At 40.4% G+C, this 22,950-nt stretch overlaps 1 protein-coding gene across 6 annotated transcripts in view; it reads left to right on the forward strand.

Annotated features, from left to right (window-relative positions):
- The window catches only part of LOC136942520 (NACHT, LRR and PYD domains-containing protein 3-like), a 303,339-nt gene that overhangs the window by 110,608 nt on the left and 169,781 nt on the right, over nucleotides 1-22,950 (forward strand). The window lies entirely within an intron of this gene.

Below are 22,950 nucleotides of genomic sequence, written 5' to 3' on the forward strand. Positions count from 1 at the left end.
CATCAAAGCCGTACGGTCCATCCCAATCGATACCATAGTCTGCCTCCACCTCAACACAAATAAAAGACGACTGGAATTTTAAGAATATTACACATTTCATAAACCTTTGTGGTAGCTAGCTTTCTAGCGGAACAGGTTGCAAAATAAAGCGCAGGGGAGTCTGGTCCAAGTTCAGATGCAAAGGTTGTTTATTGATCAAGACAGGGAACACATTCGGTTAGGTCTCTCAGCACCAGAGAGAGCCTAGCCTAATCATAAAAACAGACTGTATTTATAGTTGATAGGCAGTCCCATAATTCGTACCTTGAACCTGCCTGTGTGAATAACTTTTAGTTATCGATCTAAACAGTGTATGTCAGTTTGCCTCGGTCCCAGAAATTTACATTTACATTACATTTATTCATTTAGCAGACGCTTTTATCCAAAGCGACTTCCAAGAGAGAGCTTTACAAAGTGCATAGGTCACTGATCATAACAACAAGATAGCCAAAAAACATCGCGAGTAGCCAAAACATGAAGCACACATTGTGAACAACCAAAGTAAGTGCCAAAGGGAAGAACCATAAGAGCATGTAGTTAAACAAGTTACAATTAAACAACATGAACAGCTATAAGTGCAAGTGTACCTGTGGAAAAAAGCAAGCAACAGTAATAAATCAATATATCACAGCGAGAACAAAAATGTAAATCAGTTACCACTAACCACAAGAGCAACAAGTCTCTAAGCAAGAGTCATTGTGATCCTTGAGGAAACTAACATCGGGTCAAGTGAACCGTTCCTAAGTACCGTTGTACTCCCGGAACAAGTGCGTCTTGAGCCTTTGCTCAAGAAATCTGGGCCTATTTGTACTAGATGTTCAAAGTCTGGTCTTCATTAGCTGTCTTTCACTATCTGGTCAGCAGGACCCACTCAGGGTCCTTCAATGGAATATTTGTCTTCGTATGCTAATTGTCTCTGTATGTTCTCGTTATGACCTCTGATGCACAATCATTTCTCTTACATGATCGTGGAATCAGTAGTGCTATTTAGGTTTTATGCTTAGTGGCCTATAGTTTAAGATAAACTCGTTCAGTTGGTAGTTTTCCATCTAGTTCCCTAGATAGGCCTAGAATGGGGTGTTCTATTCAGTTTTCAGCCCACGACACTTTGTAACTGTTTCAGAAAACTGAGGCTTTGTTTGGATACAACACAATACAAAACCTATGGCATCTTAAAATGTTTCACCTCAAGATATACAATTACAGTTTTAAAAATGTTAAGCTATGCAATCACTTCTCCTAAGCTTAAAGGAGTCATCACCTGGTGTTTTAACATATCCTGTCTCTCTGTAATTGTCTCAAAATGATTACACATGAGATTTTGACTGGTCTGGATGCTCATTGTAATAATGGTAATGAGGTGCACGCTGATTGAGAAGCTGTTCACTGCAGAGCCAATGGGCAGAGCTGGACCAGGTCCGCTGCTGTCCCCCTCGCTTTCACAAATTCCTTTTCTTGTAATGTATGTATGTATGCATGCATAAATGAAAATTTCAAACTCCAAATTTTCAGTCAAGTTTCAACTGAGGTCCAACTATAATATACATGTTTTAACAAGGAACATTTTTATTTTAAGGTGATCACTCCTTTACATATTAATTTTTTTAATAAATGTAGCCATATCATTTTAGTTTTTTTAATGTTTAATTGAAATGATGGCTCCTAATATGATACACTCAACCATTTTAACATACCTCATCAGGATCCTCAAGGTTTCTGAATGATGCCCAAAGTTGGTAGGGAGACTGGCTACCTGCTGTTCTCAGGCTATGACAGTTCCAAGATTCCATGAAGAAGGCCAGTTGCCTCTGTAGTTGAGGCAGAAAAGCCCAGTGGAGTGCAAAAAGATGACTCTCATCATCAGGATTCAACATTCCTTCTCTTTCTAGGTTTCGAAAGAGAACATGGAATGGGTCCAGGACTTGGATGTACACATCTCTCCATAGGCGTTCTATCCTGGAAGGGCAAGTGACACGATAAAGAAAAAAATTACAAACAAAATGAAATGTTTTTGCTTTGAATTATAATTGACAAAATCATAATTAAGTTATTTAAAATTAGAATTGATGACAAAAACGATGTTCAAATAAAAGATTGATGTGCATAAAAGCGGTAACTTTAGATAGTCCTGAGTAACAAACTTGTATCCAGACAGGATTTATATTGTGACTGACAGCAAAGCTCCGCTGATGAATGAGGTATGGACTGAATAAATGAGGAAATTGAACAGCGCATCTGACCCTATGCACAGTTTTATATATGAGGCCCTGGTCTTGGTGGAGTAATTGCCTAAAGTATGAAAATGCAAGCAAACTAAGCAAACTACACACTATAAAGTTTTATGTTTTAAGCTTTATGTCAGTGTTCAGAGGAGAGAAGATCATAACATCCAACAATTATGTGAATAGAATAGAAGAAATAAAATAAATAAAAAAGTTTGAAAGTAGTTCTCTGGTCCCTAAATGTTGTCGTAACCCTTACACACTGTTCAGGTCTATTTTTGACTCATTTTTCAGAGCCCTACAGTGCAATGATTTCACTCACATTTGAGTGAAATACGCCAACTCTTTCAATAAATATTAAAACAATAACATAAAACCCCTTTATAGGTTTCCCTATAACTATTGTTACATTATATTCTCCTGAAATGGTTTTCTCATAATACAGTGCTATTGAAAACTTACCGCTGGTTATGGACACTTCTTCCAGTAATGTGAGAGTTCCGGTTCTCTCCTCTGTGTTCCACCATGAATTGGGCAACATCAATGTTCTCACCACCTTTGTCAGAGCGCACACGTGATGGCAAACCAAATTTGTTGATGCCTCCAATGAAGCTCTCCAACACAGTAGATGCCCGATTGTTCGTTGCAGCAGACAGATAAACAATTAAACGGCTGAAGCCATCTATTCCACCATGAACAACAAATCTCCAGCTATTGGTAAAAGAAAAGAAGAAGAAAAAACATTTCTAAAATATATAAGGTATCAGATAGCAATTTGAAAAAGGTTCATACACAGCTTATTTGACACAAAGAACAGTAGGATACAACGAAGAATAGTTGTGGAGCGGGTGAACAAAGTCAATATATCGTATGTTCAAGTATGTACCGTATTAATTTGTGGTTTCCATCTATGTGCCACATTGCATTTGGTGCAGGAACAGAGTATTGCCTCCGTCTTAGTGTCCGATTGGCCACGGCCCGCACCTCATTCCCAATTGGGTCCACTCTTTTTAAGGAGTCACGTACTCTTGTAACTACAACCACAATAGCAAACGTTAAATTTCAAAGACAAATTACATGAAATATTAAAAGCACTTCAAAAATCAGTGTTAACACAGCACAGGTAATGCTAATGAAATATTTAAATAATTATATTTTTATTTTATTCTCTTATTTTAATTATATCATGTTATTATCTTTGAATCATCATTGTTAAATAAAGCACTTTTAACTACATTTTTGTTAGAAAAGTTATACAAATAAAGTTTATTATATTATTATTATTATTATTATAACAGGTCAAACTGAGAGAATGTGCACTGATTGAGCTTACAGAGGACTTAATGCATTCATATGGGGATAAACTTCATACTAAACTTACTTTGCACTAGCAGTCCCCTGGCATGAAGGAATGACTTCATCATCCTGTATCCTGTGTTAGGGTGACTTTGGTGGATTTCTGCAATGACTGCATCCAGCTCTTCTTCACTCAGTGCAGAATACATGTCTGACATTCTAAACAAACAAAAAACAATTTCTGAGAATTATCTTGGCAAGAGTAAGAAAGATGGGTTTTTTTAATTATTTTTGTATTGACCATTTTCACAGCAGTCATTTTGATGTGATTTTTTTTAGCTTATTGTGTGTTTGCCACTATCATCACATTATGCTGCTGTGGTCACATAGTCAAGTTTCCAAGGGGGATAGTGCACATGAACCTACTGAAGTCGGGTGCACAACTTGGGAACTCTGTGTGGTTGCTTGCACATTGCAGAGTTGACATGGTCAACTAAATAAATCACGTCCACGTTTTGTTAATGGTAAATTAACAATAACTTTGGCTAAAATATTATGTATCCTATTCATTATTCTTAAAACACAGCTCTCTTGAATACTCGATTAAGAGTATTCAAGAATGAAACCATTCCCCTGTTGGGAGTTATTTCAATAATTATCAGCTCACTATACTGTATCCCTTATGACATCACAGTGATCAGGTTATAACTTTGGCACAAAGCATCAAATGGCAACAAATAGCCTATGTTTAGTTGTGAACACGGTCCCTTTACAAATAATAGTAATAAGGAGTCTGTTACCTCAATCCGTTGCTTTGCATCCTCCGACGGATGGTCTGGTGGCCTACGCCGAACAGCTCCGCTATTTCCTTTATTTTTAAACCATTTAATAAATAGTTTTCTATGGACTCAAACGGGATGAGGATGGTTGGTCGTCCTCGTCCCATTTGAGGCTCCGCAGCATCCAGCCGTTCCAGGACAGAAGAGAGGTTTACTATGGCAACGTCATTAATGTGTACGTCTGTGACTGCAGAGTATGCAGCCAAGCTCTCTGTGACGTGTTGTACTCTGTCACGGGCATCAGACTGTGATATATTATTCGTTTCTACCATATTAGCTAATTCTATCAGTGTTTGAACAATTTGAAGGAGCGCCATGATGCGTCCTCTAAAGACCCGGCAATTCAATCAATTTGCCATGTAATGCAATGTGCACACCGCCCCCTACCGAACAAGATGGGTAGCTCGGTCAGCAGGGAGCTGAAGAAGAGCGGCTACTGACGTCACTCTGCTGCGCCGCTCAGAATGCTTTTTCGTTCATTTTGCATTTCTGGAAATGCATTTGAATTTGAATTGTGGTCACGATTTTGCAGCCACGTTCTTAAAATGAAAATGCATTTCTGGAAATGCATTTGAATTTGAATTGTGGTCACGATTTTGCAGCCACGTTCTTGAAAATGAAAATGCATTTCTGGAAATGCATTTGAATTTGAATTGTGGTCACGATTTTGCAGCCACGTTCTTAAAATGAAAATGCATTTCTGGAAATGCATTTGAATTTTCAAATTTTACATTTCAAATTGAATTTTGGTATCTATTTGCTGGGGCATGTTTTGAAAATTAAATCTCAAATGTCTATTTCTTTTTCATTTTAATTAAGTGAAAGATTGAGCACTCTTGAAGAAGAAAATTAAAATGCAAATAGGATGATTGATTACTTATTTCATTTATGAGTCAAATAATGCAGCCACATTCTTAAAATGCAAATGCATTTCTGGAAATGCATTTGCATTTGAATTTTGGTAACGATTTGCTTCCATATAGTACAGACCCAGCTCCCAACCCAACTTTGAGAATAGATTAATGGCGATATTTTTTTTATCGCCCGATAAGAGTCTCAGGTTAACGCAGCGCGTTAACGCCGATAACGGCCCACCACTAGTTAAAAGTATTAAAGAATGAAAGATTGAGAAACAGGGAAACAGAAAAAAGTTTGAAGTTAGAAAAATGAGCAAATATAGTGATGAAGAGTATATTGCATAACAGTTATCAATATCATAGCAGACAAAAGTATGTCAGCAGTATGAAGGTGAAAAAAAGTGTTGCTTTGAAACCAAAATGGTGAGACAGTGTTAAAAGTATATCTGTCATTGTTATGCATTGCAATATTTTCTCACGGTTGAAAAAGGAGAAAAAAGAGTGATGAAAAGGGTATCTTATTTAATTTCATAAATGTTCAAGCGTTATGCTAGAGCCATTTTATTTAATTTTTTAAACCTTAGTATTAGTTAGACTTGTACACTTCTTATATAAGATTCTTATATGTTTAATGTGTGCACCTTCCTGCCACAGTAAATTCCTTGTCTGTGTGATGTTTCTTGGCGAATAAAACCCATTCTGAAAAGTATTAATAATTGAAAGATGTAGAAACAGAAAAAAGTTTGAACAGTGAAGAGCGTTGGCCAATCGGATTGGTTCCTTGTTTCTTGTAACGTAGCAACTGTTGGTCATTGTCAACATTTCTAACCTAGAATCTAGGTTTTAGGTTCAAGATGAAGGAGAAACTAATCATGTGTGCCTGCACAACCAGTCCTGTTCAGACACTTAATTTAAAGATGACATCAAAATAATAATCCATAGTGCAGGGTTGCCAATGTTGTCGTTGTCCCTGGTGAGTTTTTTTTAATTCAATCTCGTCACACTATGTGACTTTGTTGTGCAACTGGAAAAGCTATCTACTCTAACTCAGAATGCTGCTGCTGCAAAAAATCAGAACTATTGTGGGTGGTAAATAAGATCATGCTACATCTAGCTAGCGGATCATTTCTTGCAAGTGTGTCAAAGTGGTATTTTTACAGACTGTATTAACACCGTAGGCGTGAATAATGCATGCATCGTCATTGTCGTCCATCTTTAGCCGAAGAAGCTAGAGAGGATGCAATGGGAGATTTCCTACAGTAAGGTAGATACTGCTTCAAATTGAAAACGGAGACGATCTTTTGATTAAAGACAAGTTCCTTAACCTCTGTTGTCAATATCGCCGATAAAAAGTAAATACTGTTAGGAAGCATTTGTTTGTAGGTAACGAACGATAGTCGTAGCTAGTTTCGCCGTTCTATGGCAGCTAGTACAGTACTGTATGATGACAGTCGTAGCTAGAGTTGTAAGCACTCGTCACTAGAATGACCAGAACTTTAAAACAAAAGATCATATTTCAAATCTGTCTGCTGTTCTACATTGCCCACACAATTTATGTATATATATCAACTCTAACATGGCCTGTATCTTGTATTGAAAGTGCTCGAACATTAGCTCGTCTAATGTATGGTGGACTGAGAAAACATATTTCTCAAAGCAGAGCGAGCGGATGTCGTGGGAGAATTCCTACTGTGTTAGATTTACTGCTTCAAATTGAAAACGGAGAAGATATTTAGAGTAAAGACAAGTTTCTTAACGTCTGTAATCAAAATCGTCAACTAAAAGTAAAAACTTTTCAGTTACGAAGCTTTTGTTCGTAGTAACGCCAGCTGCAGTAAACCTTTCGTGACCCCGGTTTGGCTGTTCGTGACTGGCTGAGTCGGATGACAGTGTTGAGCCTCGATTTTTGCAGATTTCTGTGAAACTTTCTTAAAGAAAAATAATCTAGCTAGATTATGTACATTTTAAGTTCAATGTACATACCTTGTTTGGCCAATTAGGTCGATTGTGGAAAAAAGTAGAACCGTTTTTAGTTATGGAGAGCCATCGCGCTAGCTTGGAATTGCGTTATCCCACTCATCACTTCAGTGGTCATAACTTTTAAACAAAATAGTCTATCTTAAATCTGTCTTCTTCTCATTTCCCCTGCAAGAGGCAGCCTCATCGTTGCATCAAAACGAATAAATTTGGCAGACGGGTGTAAAAATTTACCTAATCTCTATGACTTAAACGTCATTTTAAGTTTTTCCCTTCTCATGATATTTTCAGGCATTTAGCCTAGTCATTGCATTCATTCATTCATTAATAAAGAACCCCATTTGAAGATTATTCTACGACGTTACCCGGCAGTAGAAGATGGAATCGCGATTCAAACAGTACCATCTGCTAACTGAAAATATGCCCCCCAAAACGTAAATAAGCTTGACATTTATTTAGTGGAAAATCGCTCCTTCATAAAAAGCTCACTGGTAGCGATCATTGTCAGTAACAACGCAAAATGCGATATAGCCCTGTGTGGAGAAGCTGCCCCGGTAAATTGTACTACTACGGTACAGTACGAGACTACTGCTGTGTTCGTCTTGGTAGCGATTGCGTTGGTTGAATTGGTTCCGTTGTACGGTTTAGGCTGAAATTAATTATTTTCATGAACAGATTGACAACGTTTAGGCTGTAGCAATGAAGTTCAGGTTAGTAGTTAGATAAACTTTTGATTTAAGTAAGGGGAGTGCCGAACATGTTCTGTCGCCGTTTGACTTCATAAACAGCTGTGTAATGTAGATGTTTTTGTAGTGTGTCTCGCGTAAGCTACAGCGTTGCAGTGAGCTACACTGGTTTGAAACCACATGTAATGGTAATTTCACCAACAAATCGTTTACTAATGTCGGAATAAATCCTACAACGAAAATGTATATGTGAGGAATGTTTATTTTAATGATTGAAAACAGATACACCATAGACCACTGTAGTATGTGTTGCCCGGGCAACACAGGCTAATGTCATGATGCTAATACTTCAGTGAAATAGTAGACTACTGTTTCCGAAAGTAGATGTACTTCCTTAATAATATCAGCTTATATTGTACATTACACATCACAATTGTGTGTCATATCACAAAGTAAAATTAGTAAATAGTTATCACCCTGGCCTCTTTGCTTGTGGCGTTTCTGCAGCTGCCTTGCAGTAAAGCTATAGTTAGCCTAGCTATCCCCCAAGTTAACAGATGCGAAACGAATGTTCTGCCAAAGGTAGTCACGTGTGTTTTCGTGACGTTAGTGACGTAGTGACGTTAGTAACGTCAGTGACTGTGGCTAGCAAATTAGCCACCGTTAGCTTCACTTTTCGCCACAAAAACTTAACTTGAGCCTAAACCATGCAACGGAACGTAAATCCCAATAGAAGCAACTCAATCGCTACCAAGAGGAAACTTTTGACACCTAGGTTGTCTATGTACGCCAAATATTGACTGAGTTTTAGGGGGGCAAAAATAAATAAAATAATAATATATATGTGAGAGAACAAAGGTTGTGCCCTTGCCGAAGGCAAAGCACACCCAATATTAAGTATGCAGAATAACAATAGTGTTTTTGCTTGCAGCAAACACACTAATAAGTATGCAGAATAACAATAGTGTTTTTGCTTGCAGCAAACACACTAATAATAAATATATATGTGAGAGAACAAAGGTTGTGCCCTTGCCGAAGGCAAAGCACACCCAATAAATAAATAGCCAGTTACATACTAGTATTATACACCAAGCACACTGTTCTTGCTATTCCTAATCCGAAACCCTTCATGCAATGGAAGAGGCGTCAACCACAGGGACTGACGTGGAAATTGACACCATACTGTTGAAACGATGAAGATGGGTATGATTATGGATTTATCTGATTGAAAATGAAACTCTCGAATCACCCCTTTTAGTATTATTTTATATTACTGGAAACCATATGTTAAGCTGTTGACTGAGTATTATTACCAATAAACGATAGAAGATGGGGAGTCAGATGGCTGAGCGGTGAGGGAGTCGGGCTAGTAATCTGAAGGTTGCCAGTTCGATTCCTGGCCATGTCAATTGACGTTGTGTCCTTGGGCAAGGCACTTCCCCCTAGTTGCTTCGGGGGAAATGTCCCTGTACTTACTGTAAGCCGCTCTGGATAAGTGCGTCTGCTAAATGACTAAATGTAATGTAAATGTAAGATATTGCGCCTGAGATCTGGGTGACAGAGGCTGAGGAGTGAGGGAGAAGGCCACCTGGAGGCAGGCAACATCCTTCTTAGGATGTTGCCTGAGTTGCCAGAGTTGCCAGAGTCCTGAGCTAGAAGTCAAGATCCACTGTTTTTGGCCCCCCGCCTAGCTACCTAATCTTATCTGTGGCCGCCTGCACAAGGTCAGCACTAGCCCTAGGTAGGGAGGATTTACAACGAGCCTCATTGTGTAAGCAGCGTGCGCAGCCTCATCGTAATTGTGGGCTACAGAACCTGTTTAAATAGAAACACTTATTGTCACCCAGCAGCAAAATGTACATCTCCAAATTTAAGCAAGGTCAAAGGCACCAAAGCTAAGGTGCGAGTGAAATCTGAAACCTATATGTGCTACTGATTTAGATTCGAGTCTATAAAGGTGCTGCAGATGATAGCCCCTCCAGCTCTCTCTTGATGAAGCCATGAGTGCAACTCTGTTGTCTAAATCAACCATAAAAATACATGTATATAATGTATGTACATGTATATAACTTGACTATTGTCTCATGTAGAACACAAATACAGACCTCAGTGTGTCCAGTTTGCAGAGTGGATTCCCCAGTCCAGAAGAGAGCAGCTTCATGCCGGCATCCTTCAGATCATTGTTACTTAGCTCCAGTTGTCTCAGGAAGGAAGTTGACTTCAGAGCTGAGCTCAGAGAAGCACAGCCTTCCTCTGTGATGTGACAGCCTGACAGCCTGTAGAATGTAATCATGATATGGATTACAAACACTGCTATCTTCTAGAGACAAAAATGAAGAATATCAGTCTGATCATTTCCTATGGGTGTTGTTATTTATTATTGTCACCCAGCAGCAAAATGTACATCTCCAAATTTAAGCAAGGTCAACGCACCAAAGCTAAGGTGCGAGTGAAATCTGAAACCCCCAGAACAGGTGACCAATTGTGTTATGCGTAAGATCTGAGTCCATCTGTAATCACCAATAGTAAAATAACACATGAAAATAGGTGAGCATTATATAATTGCATGCCTGGGGGGTAAAGATCAGTTGGGTTCCGGAACCTGCTCACGTTTATTGGGATTTTTGTCATCTTGAAGACCAATAAACCTCGCCGGTCTCCCAGCATGCGCAACCCGCCCTCTCCAGAGGATTCAGAACGCAGCAGCCCGTCTGGTCTTCAATCTACCCAGACGCTCCCATGATACCCCGCTCCTCATCTCCCTCCACTGGCTTCCCATCACGGCCCGTATCAGATTCAAGACCCTGGTACTGACCTTCCGAGCGGTGAACGGGACTGCACCCGGCTACATCCAGTCTCTCCTCCAGCCTTACACCCCCACCTGCCACCTACGGTCTTCTTCTGACAACCGTCTGGTGGTCCCACCGCTCAAGAGCGCCCAGTCCCAACACAAGCTCTTCTCCTGTCTGGCCCCCCAATGGTGGAATCAACTCCCCACCTCCATCAGAGACACTGACTGTCTCCCCACCTTCAAGAAAAGGCTCAAGACGCACTTGTTCCGGGAGTACAACGGCACTTAGGAATGATTGGCTGGACCTGATGTTAGTTTCTTCCAGGATCACAATGACTGTTATTGAGAGACTTGTTGCTCTTGTTGGTTTGTTGTAACTGTCTTAAATTATTGAAATATCGTGAAATATATTATTGTTGCTTGCTTCTTCCACAGGTACACTCTTGCACTTTTGAGGTTCATGCTGTTTAATTGTAACTTGTCTAACTACATGCTCTTATGGTTCTTCCCTTTAGGACTTATTTGTTTTTCACAATGTATGCTTCATGTTTGGCTTCCCGCAATGTTTGGGGCGTCTCGTTGTTATGATCAGTGACCTATGCACTTTTGTAAAACTCTCTCTTGGAAGTCGCTTTGGATAAAAGTGTCTGCTAAATGCATAAATGTAAACCCTTTGCATCAAACTTTGCCGAGTTCCAGTGCCGTTTTTTGAATTTTGAAGATTGATTAAAGACTTAGAACATTTTAAACAACAACACAAAAGCCGCTAGATGCATAACTCCCTGCCCAGGTAAATGTACAATAATATGATGAATAGTATATCTTTACCTTGTGTTGTCATAAGGGTCAAACATGACTGCTATGATTTTTAACAACAGAGAAAACCCCCAAACAGTTTTTTTCCCCAACTTCAAATGTCTTACTTTTCCTAGTGACCCCAACATTCGTAAAATGTAAAAAAGAATTAACATCACAACAACCACAAAGACACACATGTCCACAATGGGAAAGTGATATTATGTGTGCTACTGATTTAGATAAGAGTCTATAAAGGTGCTGCAGATGATAGTCCCTCCAGCTCTCACTTTGATGAAGCCATGAGTGCAACTCTGTTGTCTAAACCAACCATACAAATACATGTACATGTATATAACTTGACTATTGTCTCATGTAGAACACAAATACAGACCTCAGTGTGTCCAGTTTGCAGAGTGGATTCCCCAGTCCAGCAGAGAGCAGCTTCATGCCGGCATCCTTCAGATCATTGTCACTTAGATCCAGTTGTCTCAGGAAGGAGGTTGACTTCAGAGCTGAGCTCAGAGAAGCACAGCCTTCCTCTGTGATGTGACAGCCTGTAGAAGGTTATCATGATATGGATTACAAACACTACTATCTTCTAGAGGTAGAAATAAAGAATATTAACTATTAGCTATGTAACATACTGTATGTTTCAGGGCATTAGTTTCAGTTGCTTGCCAGATTTTGTTTGTGATAACGAGCCAGGCCACCTAAAGATATGTAGCTAATGATGAATATAAATCAAATCAAATGTATTTGTATAGCCCTTTTTTTCATGCAAGCATGTCACAGAGGGCTTCACATACGCCCATAGAACTGCCCCTCAACCAACCTAAATCCTCAAGGAAGACAAGGAAAAACTCCCAGAAAAACTCCCAACAGGAGAAAAAATGGAAAAAACCTTGGGAGGAGCAATTCAGAGAGGGATCCCCTCCTCCAGAGACGGTTGGTGAGAGAGAGGAGCAGAACACAGGCTAAACATAGTCATACAGTGTCAATGGGTGTTGAATATAAAGTTAGATTCATGCATCTCTCTGGAGAGGGATCCTCTCTAATCTTCTCCTTGATGTTCTCTACTGTTTCCTCATGTCTCTCAGTCTTGTTACTTTTCTGAGTCAGTAGGCCACGTAAGCCAGTCTGATTGGACTCCATTGAGAGGCCCAGGAGGAAGCGGAGGAAAAGGTCCAGCTGTCCATTCTTACTCTGCAAGGCCTTGTCCACAGCACTCTTGAAGAATCGAACTTCTGGTTTCTCTCTGAAAAGAGCCAACACTTGGTTGGACCAGGAAACTGACTGAGTCTCAGACATCAGATTCTCATCGTTGTTGATAAATGAGAGAAACACAAACACAGCAGCCAGAAACTCCTGAAAGCTCAGATGGACAAAGCAGAACACCTTCTCCTGGAAGACTTTACCATCCTCTCTGAAGATCTGTGTGAACACTCCTGAGTACACTGAGGCATCACGGACATCAATTCCACACTCTGTCCGGTCTTTCTCATAGAAAATCAGGTTGCCTTTCTCCAGCTGGTGGAAGGCCAGTTTTCCCAGTGGCAGAATACTCTGAATGCTGTCTTCATCCCAGTGTGGGTCGGTCTCAGTTTTCCCAGCATACTTCACTTTCTTCTGTTTGGTCTGTAACAGCAGGAAGGCTGTGTACATCTCAGTCAGGGTCTTGGGCATCTTCTCTTTCTTCTCTGTTCTGTGTTCAAGGACTGTAACAGAAATCCAAGAGAAGACTGGTATGTGGCACATGATGTAGAGGATCCTTGATGTTTTGATGTGTGAGATGATTCTCCTGGCCAGGATCTCATCACTGCATCCCTTCATGATGTACTCATCCTTCTGTGGGTCATTGAACCCTCTTACCTCCGTCACCAGGTCAACACACTCAGAAGGGATCTGATTGGCTGCTGCAGGTCGAGTGGTGATCCAGATGAGAGCAGGGGGAAGCAGGTTTCCTCTGATCAGGTTGGTCAGCAGCACATCCACTGAGGTGGACTCTGTGACATCACACCAGCTCTTGTTCTTTTTGAAGGCTAAGGGCAGTCGACACTCATCCAGACTGTCAAAGACAAACAGAACATTGTACTTGTCGTAGTTGAAGATTCCTGATTCTCTGGTTTCTGAGAAGAAGTGATGGACAAGTTCCATCAGACTGAACTCTTCTCCATCCACCATATTCAGCTCTCGAAACGGGAGAGGAAAGATGAACTGGATTTCCTGATTGGCTAGTCCCTCAGCCCAATCTGTGATAAACGTCTGCACAGAGACAGTTTTTCTGATGCCAGCAACTCCTTTTGTCAGAACAATTCTGATAGGTGTCCAGCTGAGGGTTTAAAGATGTTGTTGCATGTGATGGTTGTTTCTGTTCTTGCTGATTTCCTGGATGCCGTCTCAATCTGTCTCACCTCATGTTCTTTATTGACCTCTGCACTCTCACCCTCTGTGATGTAGAGATCTGTGTAGATCTTATTGAGAAGAGTTGCATTTCCTTGTTTAGCTATGCCCTCAAACACAGTTTCAAACTTCTTCCTTAGTTCAGATTTGAGTTTCTGTTGACAAATCTCAGCACGCTTATCTAAACAAAAAACAACACATGTTAAGTGTGTGTTTTTGTTAAACGTAGTTTTGATTATTCACAGATTATTCACTGACAATGTTTCCTCTACATTCAATTCAAAACATATTTCAAATCTATGATCATTTATCTGGTAGACAATAATGAAACAGCTTAGTATACTCACACATAGTACAAGGTGATCTATACAACGTTGGGTTACTCTGATTCTCATAACTTTCTTTGTATATCTAACATTCATCATGTACCATCAGTCAGTCAACTAAGACTAAATATGGAGTCTCTTACTTTTCTCCAGAGTGTCAGCCAGCTTCTTCTGGTTCATGTTCCTCAGGACGTGCAGTGTGATCTTCAGAGCTCCCTCTCTGGCACTGCTCTCCTGCTTCTGATATTCAGGGTCCACCACTTCCTGGTCCTCCCTCTGACTCTCTAAGCCTTCTGGGAAATCTGAACTCAGAATCCTCTTCATCCTCTTCAGCTCTTTCTTCACAAACCTGATGACAGTCTCCTCAAGCACCTGAAACAGAGAGGGAAGATATCAGACGAACCAGGAACTATCTACACAGTAAAACAAAATGATTACAATGATTCTGTCTTGTTTGTACTTTAGATTAACACAAAACTCACTGTGAATATGGAGGACAAGTCCTCATGGTGACTCTGGTCTGACTCAGACTTCTGTTGATCTCTGAGGACAAGAGATTACATTACTTAAACACATAAACCACATGTAGAAGGACTGATAATCTACTAAAGAGTATATCATACATAAACATGAGTGGTAAACTTAACTTTATCCACTCATGCATACACATAGACACACTGTATAAGAGTGATACCATCACTACCAAGTAAACCATCTTCTATACCACTACAAAGCACTATTCCTTTAATACAATCATCAAAGATAGGAGCACTGTCACCCCCAGGTAAACAAGTGTGTTGTGTTTCAACCTGACACTGAAGAATGACATCAGGGTCCACCTCACACAGGGCTGCATGTTTGCTAGCAGCCTGCTTTAGACACTGCAGCACTCCTCCACCCAGGAGTTTAAGACCTTCTGGTCTCAACCAGTCTAAGTGGGCTGAGCCCCGCCCGGTCTGTGTGTGTGTTTGTAGGGAGGTTATTGTTGTCAAACTTTCACTAATTTGGTAACCTGCTAGAGCCTATGGTGTCTGATTTCTTTCCTGACAAGTTATGCCATCCCTTGGCCTGGCACAAACCATGCAGTGAGAGCATGTCTCTCCCTACTGATTAAATATAGCTGTGTGCTATGCTGTAACTTCTCTCAAGGATCATGTTCAGATCAGCCTAATTCACATTCAGGACAATCATTATACATTTACCATAATATTAACACAATGGGGGCCCTTCTCCAGTTTTTCAATTCCCCTCTACCAAGACAAACACAGCAGTAGTCTAGTAGTAGTACAATTTACCGGAGTCAGCTTCTCCACACAGGGCTATATCGCATTTTGCGTTTTTACTGACAATGATCGCTACCAGTGAGCTTTTTTTGAATGGGAGATTTCCCCCAAAATAAATGTCAAGCTTATTTACGTATTTGGGGCATATTTCCAGTTAGCAAATTTATTCGTTTTGATTCAACTATGAGGCTGCTATATAGCCGATCACCATTCCCTCTTGCAGGGGAAATGAGAAGACAATTGTGTCCTTCTACACTTCACTCTTAGTATTTGGAATTGTAAATGAGTTGTCAATTTTTGAGTTGTACATTTTTATATAAAATATACAGAAATATCAGTTGTAAAAATGTCATTAAAAAACTGACCCCTCTGCCCATCATCCCTCATCTCCTTACCCCTGATATGCCCCCATTACTCCACATCTTTCTATCCTCCTCCTGGTCCCTTCACATTTTATTTAATTCCCCATTTTCTTCCTCTCCCTCTCTCTCTCTCTCTCTCCACCCCCCCCCCTCTCTCTCTCCACCCATCCTCTCTCCCTCCAACCTTCCCCTCTCACTCCACCTTCCCCTCTCTCTCTCCACCCTTCCAGGAGGGGAAGAGGGGAGCAGAGGAGAAGGAGGAGGGGAAGAGGGGAGGGGAAGAGGAGAGGGAGGAGGGGAAGAGAGATGGAGAGACGAAAGGAGGAGAAGGGAGGGAGGAGAGGAGCAGAGGAATGGAGTACATAGGAGAGGAATGGAGAAAGCGGCGAGGGAAAGGGAGGAGATAAGGAAAGGAAATGAGAAAGGAGAGGGGGAGAGAGGAGGAGGGAAGAGGAGAGGGAGGAGGGAAGAGGGGAGGAGAGGAGAGGGAGGAGGGGAAGAGGGGAGGAGAGGAGAGGGAAGAGGGGAGGAGGGGAAGATGGGAAGAGAGGAGAGGGAGGAGGGGAAGAGAGGGAAGAGGGGAGGAGAGGGAGGAGGGGAAGAGGGGAAGAGAGGAGAGGGAGGAGGGGAAGAGGGGAGGGAGGAGAGGGAGGAGGGGAGGAGAGAAAAAGAGAGGAGGGGAGGACAAGAGGAAAGGGGATGAAAGGAGATGGGAGATTAGAGAGGTGGAAGGGAGAGGTGAGTGGAGGAGGAGACAGGAGAGGAGGACAAGACGAGAGGGCAGTGGAGAGGAAAGGGGAGGAGGAGAGGGAGGAGAGGGGATGAAAGAAGGGTTAGAGGAGACAGGGGAGTGGAGTGGAGAGGGGAAGAGAAGAGGAGATGATAGGAGATGTGAGGGAAGGGAGGGAGGAGGGGAGAAGGGAGGGGTGGGGAGGGTGAAAGGAGGTGACATAGTACACACAGACATACACACAGTATTGATGTGGGTAATTGTGTTAAATTACTGCTTCTAAAAGTAGTGTTTACAGTATGTGTGTGTGTGTCCATTTTTGACAGTGTCCAGGGGGGTATTCCAGGTAGCGGGTTTAACTAACTCTGAGATTAACCCTGAACTCTGACTTGAGTTACCCTAACATGGGAAACTCCGAAAATTCGGTTCCAGAAAAGCTGATATGAATTTGTTAACTCAACTCGGAGTACGTCAACTCAGAGTTAAGCGCGGGCATGAGAACTATTAAAAGCCAACATCAGTGGAGCTCCGATACTAGGATCCACCATGGCACCCGGCGACAAAAAAAACGTTGTCCTACTTACATTTAGTCATTTAGTCATTTACTTCACCACACTTCTGATATAAGTTTTATTTCTTGTTCATGGTCAATCTGAGCACATATTCTGGAAAAAAGCAACACGGCTGTAGCAGTGTATACAATTGGAGTGGGAGTCAATTGCTGCCGAGTCAATGCATACATTTGAATGCAATAGCCAGTCATTGAACATTTAACCCCACTGTCCGTTAATATTACAGGAGAAAAAGTGTTCAGTGTTTTATGAAATGTAGAAACATACTACGAACAGGTAATGCATATTTTGCTTAGGGTACGCTTGTGATTGTAGCCTCAACGTCACCTTGGTTTTACCTAGTTCTCTCCCCATGTACTTTTATTTACAGGCTTGTGCGAAATTGTCAGTTACACTGACATTGTGAGAATAATTAATATTAAAAAATTATTTGCACATTCTGATCCTGTTGAACAGAGCATGGATGCTGAATACTATGAGAGGCCGTATAGGACTTAATTCATACTTGGTCTCACATACACGCCATGACCTCACATATATACCATTAAACTCTCACATATATACCATTATACTCTCACATATATACCATTATACTCTCACGTATACACCATTATACTCTCACGTATACACCATTATACTCTCACATACACACCATGACCTCACATATATACCATTATACTCTCACATATATACCATTATACTCTCACATATACACCATTATACTCTCACATATACACTATTATACTCTCACATATACACCATTATACTCTCACATATACACCATTATACTCTCACATATACACCATTATACTCAAACATATACACCATTATACTCTTGCACATAAACTGGCATACTCTCTTACACACACAAAAATACCGTCTTATATGCACCATCATACTAAAGTCTGACAATATATGTAAGAGACAAATAGTATGTGTGAAACAGAATGTTACTATATGTAAGAGAATAACAGGATGTGTAAGAGAGAATACTTATCTATGTGAGAGAGAATACTTGTCTATGTGAGAGAGAATACTTGTCTATGTGAGAGAGAATACTTGTCTATGTGAGAGAGTATATTTGTCTATGTGAGAGAGAATACTTGTCTATGTGAGAGAGTATATTTGTCTATGTGAGAGAGAATACTTGTCTATGTGAGAGAGTTTGATTGAAACGGAAGGCAGTTTGATTGAAAAGGAAGTAGTACTGAATTCTCAGTTCCTTACAAATGAAGAAGAAGGATTTGGGGTAGATGTAGCTAACGCCCACCTTCCCTATCAAGACGAGACTGAGTGACATGGCAAGATGGCAGAGAGTGGGCGGCTTAATGAAGCCATTGGACTTATTAATAACATTTTGAATACTCCAAATGCTGCGGCGTTATTGTAGGGAGGACAGACCCGTTCCTGAAATACGTTTTTACAGTTATTCCTGGGGAAATTATGGAATTAAATTACATATTAACTATACTAAAATAATTGTGCACAATAATATTGGCTAAATGTAGACGTTTTTAAAGGTTTAATTTTACCTCGAAGCTTTTTGTGAAAAAGAGGCTAGTTTCACGACGGCGACTTTGGATGTAGACTAGGCTACTTTAACATGTTAGCTGATTAGCCAGTATGAGTGAGATATGTATACAGTCACATTAACAAACCTCTTCTTTGTAAACTATTTCGTCTTAAATACGATGGGAACACATCACATTAACAATTCCAAAACGCACCACACGCCAAACACATTTTTTGTCAAGCGTCTCTAAGCTCAGATTCGGATCCATGAAGCTATTTCGTTGCAGTGAATGGGTGCGGGCACTCATCGTGCATAGGGGCCTACACTCAAATAGGATCCTAAAAGTCCCAACTGGAAAATGTTGTGAACAGATTTACATCAAATTCATGTTGTGGCATTGAAGCTTAGGTTAGTAGCCAAGGGTGTAAAGACCACTCGACTAATTAAAGACGTCAACGGTTAAAACCCCAGTGCCACGGGACGGTATTCACACAGGCATTTAATTTAAATGATAGTTTGTTTCATCAATTGAAAAACTGATCTAGGACTTTTGACTCAAGTAGTGGGGGTCGGTATAGCTTCCTAAACAACTATGTAATTCTACATTTGAGTTTTTTTGTGGATTTGCTTGAATCGTTGTCAGAAATGTTGGAATCAAAGACGACAGCCATCCACAGTGGCTATTTCTGACGCTAACGATGAAATGCGCCTGCTCTTCAGACCTCGATCAGGTGCATCACGGAGCGGCAGCAGCACTCTGTCAGGAGTTTGATATTGGGTTTGCGCCATCACTTGGCTGGCATTAAGACTAGCTCCTGACAGAGTGCTGCTGCCGCTCCTTGATGCACCTGATCCAGGTCTGAAGAGCCGGCGCATTTCATTGTCAACGTTAGCGTTAGAAACAGCCCCCGTGTATGGCTGTCGTCTTTGATACAACATTTCTGACAATGACGCCGCAGGATTTGGAGTATGCAAAATGTTATTAATGAATCCATCTTGTCATGTCACTCAGTCTCGTCTTGATAGGGAAGGTGGGCGTTAGCTACATCTACCCCAAATCCTTCTTCATGTGTAAGCCAATCAGGAACTGAGAATTCAGTACTACTTCCTTTTCAATCAAACTCTCTCACATAGACATGTATTCTCTCTCATATAGACAAGTATTCTCTCTCACAAAGACAAGTATTCTCTCTCACAAAGACAAGTATTCTCTCTCACATAGACAAGTATTCTCTCTCACATAGACAAGTATTCTCTCTCACATAGACAAGTATTCTCTCTCACATAGACAAGTATTCTCTCTCACATAGACAAGTATTCTCTCTTACATAGACAAGTATTCTCTCTTACACATCCTGTTATTCTCGTACATATACTAACATTCTGTTTCACACATACTATTTGTCTCTTGCATATATTGTCATACTTTAGTATGATGGTGCATATAAGAGGGTATTTTTGTGTGTGTAAGAGAGTATGCCAGTTTATGTGCAAGAGTATAATGGTGTATATGTGAGAGTATAATAGTGTATATGTGAGAGTATAATGGTGTATATGTGAGAGTATAATGGTGTATATGTGAGAGTATAATGGTGTATATGTGAGAGTATAATAGTGTTTATGTGAGAGTATAATGGTACATATGTGAGAGTATAATGGTGTATATGTGAGGTTATGGTGTTGTATGTGAGACCAAGTAGTTTATGTGCAAGAGTATAATGGTATATATGTGAGAGTATAATGGTATATATGTGAGGTTATGGTGTTGTATGTGAGACCAAGTAGTTTATGTGCAAGAGTATAATGGTATATATGTGAGAGTATAATGGTATATATGTGAGAGTATGATGGTATATATGTGAGAGTATAATGGTATATATGTGAGGTCATGGCGTGTATGTGAGACCAAGTATGAATTATGGCCTATACGGCCTCTCATAGAATACAGTGAGATGTTCATTTAATGGCACGGTGAATTTTGCATGTGGAACTGTGAAATGTAGCTAATGTAATCTCATGTATACCCAGTTACAAGTAAATGAGTTGTACAAACTGCACCTCATGAAGAAAGTGCCAAAAACTGACCAAGAGATGGTGTAGGCCTACTTAGGGTAGAAGAATAAAGGCTAATCTCGAAAAAGATTTACTGGAACAGTTACGGGAGGATGCATGGTCATAGGTGATGTTAATTGTAGGAACAATAACCTATATGTATATTAATTGTTGAATTTGCTGAATTTCTATTTTGACAAAGAGATGATGTACTTAGGGCAGAAGAATAAAGGCTGGTCTTGTAAGGCTATCAACCTGCCCCAACCTCTCATATGGTAAAATATGGAGTTACTGGATGGAGTCTCAACTTGATGGCTCTCACATCTCATTGTGTAACTTACTGTAGCATTGCTAGTTGATAAGTAAGGGTCAAGATTCTGGTGTGATTGTAGTTGTTCTCAAGGAATTGTGAAGCATTGTTCTGTGGATTATTGATCTCCTGAGACCTTCTCCTCAGCTCTAGCTTGTCCTACTCCTTCTTCCTCACCTCTTGCTTTCTATCTCTGGTTTACAATAATCATGGTAGAGTAGGCATAAGAGTTAACCTTCATTGATTTCACCCAAAGAGTCAAATAACTGTAAATCCATTGGTATTGGCATTATTTGGTTAATGTTAATACACTGTTCAGTTTCCCATCTTCCTTCAAACCATAGAGGAATTAGTTTCGGTTGTTTGGCCAATATTGACCCCCTACAATGTTGAAATAGATTTGCTGAAACACCAGTTACAGGACGGTACATCATGTAAATTGTAGGAATCATGAATCATGTAAATTGTAGGAATAATAGCCGATAGAAATAAGCTAGGCTACTCATTGTTAGATTTCTATTTGTAGGCAATGAAGAAGACCAAATACAATTTCAATTATTTGTCTTTATTTCAGTGCCAAAAAGCATTTGGTCAATTCTGAGTGCACGTCCACGTGCACCCAGCGTATAACTAAGCCAATTAAATTTTGTTCGAGATTGCTCGGCTTAACCAGGAAAGGATATCCCGTGTCTGCCAAAGCTATCAGGCTCATAAAGTGGGAGGGGATAGGTAGAAACGCAGAGTTTGGCATGGAAAACCTGCTAGCGAGCAGGTTAGTTTCACGGAGTAAGTTACCATGGAAATTTACCAAAAGGTTTTGTTACCTCTCTTTCTGGAACGTGGAACTCGGAGTAAGCCTCTTTTCAGGGTTAAACAACTCAAAGTTTTCACTAAACCTGCTACCTGGAATACCCCACTGATGTCTCTTATTTCTTATTTCTTTTCTTATATGAAAATCTACTATAACAAAATTACATGTTTACAATAAATGTCAAGTCTTTAAAGGTGGAGAAGTAACTCACAGGCTTATCCTGGAGTTAACTCTAGTCTCTACTGAATTAGAGAGAGCAGCTTTGAATATTTTTTCTGCACCGTCATGGAATGACCTAATGGTAGTATGGTATGGCTTGAATAATTGCATTTGTTTCAGGGTAGTTTGTTGTGTCTCTGTGTTAATGTCAGGTAAAGTTCAACATTAAAGCAGCACAGTGGACTGGTAGGTTGTGGTCCTGTCTCTCACTGATCAAACACAACAAGGAGGTCAAAGGTGTTGATGTGTCTGATGGTGGTCTAGTGGTTAAACCATAGATACATAAAGAGAAGATCAACACCACATGTTAATGAAATAATATTAAATAACAGCTCCCTCTCACTGTGTAGCTCTACCTCATGGTCTGAACATCAGCCAGGCTATGAGTTCTGACTTTGTTTTGTAGAAATGTCACATGATGATCCTGAATCTAATGATGACGTTATACTTCAAATGATTTATTGTGTGTTGTCAATGAATGTGTGTGGCCTATCTACCTGTATACATTATACACAGACGGCTTCTTCACATCATGTCACCTTCATCATATAACATTGAACACCAGCAGAGGTCAGTACATACCCTTCTTCATTAGAAGGCCCTCCTCCATCACTGAACTTGAAAGGTGGTTCCATGGACTTGTCACTCTTCATGGACACACAGCTGGGTACAGGTGAGGCTGGTCTCTGCTGTCTCATCCTGTCAACAAACACAACAAAGTGTCTTACAAACATAAATCACTAAAGTAGACACCACAGATATATCATACTGTCCAACATGTGTTGCTGTAGTCATTCATCAGGGTCAGATCCAGGCTTGAATATTGCTGGTCAACTTGAATGAGTCAGACAGGCAGGTTTCCAGACC

Source organism: Osmerus mordax, chromosome 1 (assembly GCF_038355195.1).
Source record: "Osmerus mordax isolate fOsmMor3 chromosome 1, fOsmMor3.pri, whole genome shotgun sequence".
Lineage (NCBI taxonomy): Eukaryota > Metazoa > Chordata > Actinopteri > Osmeriformes > Osmeridae > Osmerus > Osmerus mordax.